Raw genomic sequence first — 4,680 nt, forward strand, 5'->3', positions numbered from 1 at the left:
CAAGTGAAGGAGGAAAACTTCTGCCATCTCCCCACAACTCAAAACCTCTTAGCAGAAAAACCAGCAGTTGCATTCCCAAACAAAACATGTGTGGATTTACTAGAAATGTTACAAAAGGAGTTTCAAATTAGATTTAAAGAGCTTCATCTCCATGAACAGGACATACAGCTTTTCCGGAACCCATTTTCTGTTGACATTGAAAATTTTGATCCGATTTACCAAATGGAATTGGCCGAACTACAGAATTGTGACTCTCTGAAAGAAGCATTCAAATCAAGCAGCCTTACTAATTTCTATGCATCTCTCCCCTCTGAGACATATCTTAATCTCAGGAACCATGCACTCAAAATTGCAACCATCTTTGGCAGCACCTATATCTGTAAACAGACTTTTTCCCGAATGAAACATCTGAAACCTCCAACCAGATCCAGACTAACTGATGAACACTTGCATCACTTGCTACGACTAGCAGTGACAAATATGGAACCGGATATTGACCATCTCATTAGCCAAAAGCAGGCCCATACTTCCCATTGAAATATTATAAGTTTATGTTGATTAAAATCGTTCTTCATTGTAAATATTGCATTATTTTTTGTGCACTACAAATAAAATATGTGCAGTGTGAATAGGAATTTGTTCATATTTTTTTCAAACTATAGTCTGGCCCCCAACAGTGTTTGAGGGACAGTGAACCAGCCCTGTTTAAAAAGTTTGAGGACCTCTGATATAGATGAATCTCAGAAAGCGCCGGTGGGACTGATGGATGGGGATATGCATATAAGCCTCTGTGAGATCTATGGATGTTATGAAGGTGTCTCTCTATGCAAAAATGTTTGGCCTGGATGAATCGATTGAGAAATTTGAGATCCAGGATAGCCAGCCAGTCCCCATTCTTTTTGGGGACTGTGAAAAATATGGAGTAAACTCCCTGGAGATGTTCCTGAATATGTACTTCCTCTATGGCCCCGATCCAGATCAAGTGAGAAATGGCTTCCATCATTCTCTGATGTTTTACAGCACTGCGGTAACATGGCAATGCGACAAAGCGATCTGGAGGCTTGTGATGAAATTCTATTAGATATCCCTGCCGAATAATTTGTAGTACCCAGGCACCTGTCTGGGAATGGCGCCACTGTGGAAGGAAAAGTTGTAACCTTCCCCCCACCATTGGATCCCTGGCATCACTGCTTATTTCCTTTGAAGAATTTGTCAGGTTTGTCCGTCCTACTGTGGTTGTGAGGGGCGGTTGAATCTGTTGAAACATCGAAAGGATCCTGTCTGAACCTGGATAAGGTAAAGTAGGATGGAAAGGACAGAGTATTGGCCAGAACGGGGTTCCTTTTTATGGGATTTAAGGATCGCCTTATTTTTATCCTTAATTTCAGAGAGCATCTTATCTAGTCTCTCTCCAAATAACTTTCCACCCTTGTATAGGTGACCCATTAACATGGTCTTGGACCTGTACTCAGCTGACCATGGCCTTACCCATAGGGCCCTGTGAATGGCTGTATTGGAGGCGACCGCTCTAGCAGCGAAGATCACTGCGTCCAAGGAGGCATCTGCCATAAAGGAGGACGCCTTTAGCACTCGAGACAGGCCCTCGGCTATTTTTTTATCTGAGGTGGGTAGAAGCTGAGTGAGCTTCTTTATCCAGGCATTTGAAGCCCTAGCCATCAGTGCTATTGTGGTATTGGCCTGAATAGACAGTGCAGCTGTCTAATGCACCTTTCTGGAAAGAAATTCCATTTTCCTATCAAGCTGATCTTTAATAAAGCCCACTTCATCCTCTACCAAAAAGTCAAAGGATTGAAGGACAGAGATAGGAGCATCTAAAAACAGGCAATTCCAACATCCATTGCATATGAGGCCATATCATATAGTTTATTGGCATTGCCAGAGAATTGTTTATTATGTAGGGGTTTGTCCCATTCAGCTCTAATAACATTCTCAAAGTATTCTGGTAAGGGGCCCTTAATAGTCTGGGCCTCACATTGTGGGAAATATTCCTTGGAACCTTTACGTCTGGATTTAGGCTTAGATTCCTCAGGAGCTTCAGCTTCATCAGATAGGTCTAAAGAAAAAGTGCCTTGGCCAAAAGAGGCTGGAAATCATCAGAACAGCCGAGACTGCTGTTCTTGAACAATGGGGGCTGAAACGAACTCTCCTTCCTCCTTTTCGTCAGCCCCAGAATCCCTATCCACAGGGTAGGTTTCATTTCTCTGCTCTTGGATAATTTGCACTGCTTTCATAGCTGCCTTGGTGGGCCACTGCCTAGAAGGGGTGCTTTGGCTGTAGCCAGGCTCCTCCTGCATGGGTTCAGATATGACTGAGGACCCAGGGGAAGATGTCCAACTATATGAAAACCTTTGAAGTGGCTGAGGGAGTCTTTGAGGAGGGTAACCCTGCTGGAAGGGTAGGATAAGAGATTGGAGCCTCTGAAAATGTCTTTCCATAGAGCCCTCTATCATATTATGTACCTGTTCAAATGTGGGGCTTCTGTGCAGGCACACATGGGAAATGAGCTTGTGCAGGCCGGCTGCAGAGATCTTCTAGCAAGCTTTTAGAGAGGTATAGCTCTTTAAGAGTGCTCATCCCCCCTCCCCTCGCTCCGTGTCCGAGCCCAACCGCTCTTCCTGCCCAAAAGGACACGTGATGAGGGGGAGGAGCAGCACTCTTCCCTCAGTTCTTTCTCTGCCGCCGTGGAATTAGGACATGAATTGGTGAGCTTTGTGAGTTTTCCCGAAGGAACTCAGTGAGGTAAATCTTTTTTACCATGGCTCTCTTCAAAAAATGCCACGCGTGTGGCTCCAAAATGGCTCAAAGCGATGAACATGATGATTGTTTGTTCTGTCTTGGCGAGGGCCATATTCCTTTGGCATGCAAGACCTGTAGCCTATTCACTACCAAGGCTAGGCAAGAGCGGCTGAAGGCCTCCCTCTGGGAGAAGACGCTTAAGGCCCTTAATAAATCCACCCAACCTTCCAAGCCCAAGGCTCCATCGGTGGTTTCCATTCTGGCAACTGAACCAGTCCCCGCTAAGGAGAAGGCTTCGGAGAAGAGGGCGACGTCTGGGAAAAAGTCGAAACACCTTTCGGCGCCGAAGAGGGATAAGGGCAATAAATCGCTGTCGGCTCGGGGGATCGAAGTCGTAAAGGCTGTATCGGCTTCCCCCCCCCCCCCGCATCGGAGTCGAGCCCCGTCTAGATTGCCCCCGAAAGGCAATCGGCGGCATCGTTCGAAGTCGCCCCATCGACGCCGGGTCTCTCCTCTATGCCGAGAGTCGGAGTCAAGGGGTCGTTCGCCTCTGAGGTCTCCTTGGCGCCGCTCGTCGGATCCGGACGCTGCTCATTCACCTCAGAGTGACGCAGCTTGCTTTTTGTCAGAGGACAAGGCGCTGGAGGTTCGGGTGCCAGATATGGGGCTTGCTGCAGGAGATGCGCCCGTTCCCGCCCTGTATGGTCCGTGGGCCCACCACCACCAACATTGGTCGTGTTGCCCTCCGTATCCTGGTTCTGAGTATGGGATGTGCTCGTCTTCGGCCGGAGGATCCCGGCACCACCGTCAACCTTCCCCCAGACCATTCACTTCGGCTCCGCAGAGGTCAGCTCCAGATGAGGGCCACGGGTACGCTTCCGACTGGGATGGCGAAGGAGACAAGGCTGTGGACTCAGACAGGGACTCTGAATCCGCTTTGGTGCCTTCTCCTGATGAAGCCGTGGGTGACCCCGGTGTCCCCCACGGAGGTCTTTAAGTTGTATAATGACCAAATGGTCCATATGGCGAAGTCCTTGGGTGTGGAGGTAGGGGTGGCTAAGCCCAGGCCTTCTGACTCTATAATGGATGTGCTCTATGCAGCTGAATTTTCCCCAATTCACCTCCCTATGGTTAAGGGGCTTTTGGATATCGCCCAGTCAATCTGGGAGAGACCTGCCTCAGTTGCTCCCTCTTATCAAAAAAATTGAAAATTTATACCGGGTGAGGGAAGCGGGAGCAGTATTTGTTTACCATCACCCCCCCCCCCCCGCAACTTCCTTAGTAACAGAAGCTTGTGCTTCTAAAAGCAGGTCTGGTTCCCAGTCCTCCCTGTCTGATAAAGAGGGGAGGAAGCTTGACACCCTGGGAAGGAAAATTTATTCCTCGGGGGCCGTGGCCTTACAGGTGGCCAGTTCCTCTGCCATGATGGGCAGATACCAAATGTTTCTTTGGGAGGGGTTCCACCAGTTGATCGACCTCCTGCCAAGTCGTCTGTGGAAAACACCCTACAGACTGAAGGTTATAAATTGGGTAGACACCAGTTTAATGCCGCCCGGCATGTGGCGGATGCAGCCAGCAGAGCTATGGCCTCTGCTATAGCGCCATTCATGGTTACGTTCCTCCAGCCTGGCACCAGATGCCAAGGCGAAAGTGGAGGACATGCCTTTTGACAAGCAAGGTGTTTTTAATGATCAAACCGATGACACTCTGGATAAAATGAGAAAAAACAGGGTGAATGCAAATTACTTAGGGGTCACACAGCAGGGTTTCCAATCGGGGTTCAAACCCCGTTACTACCCCAGGCAGGGACAGTCTTCCTATTCTGGTAGGCAGTCCAGGTATCAGCCTTACAATTATGGGCAACAGGGCCAATGTAGACCCTACTACCCACCTACTCAAAATAAGCGTTTCCAATACAAGCCT

This window comes from Euleptes europaea, chromosome 18, assembly GCF_029931775.1.
Source record: "Euleptes europaea isolate rEulEur1 chromosome 18, rEulEur1.hap1, whole genome shotgun sequence".
NCBI classification, from domain to species: domain Eukaryota; kingdom Metazoa; phylum Chordata; class Lepidosauria; order Squamata; family Sphaerodactylidae; genus Euleptes; species Euleptes europaea.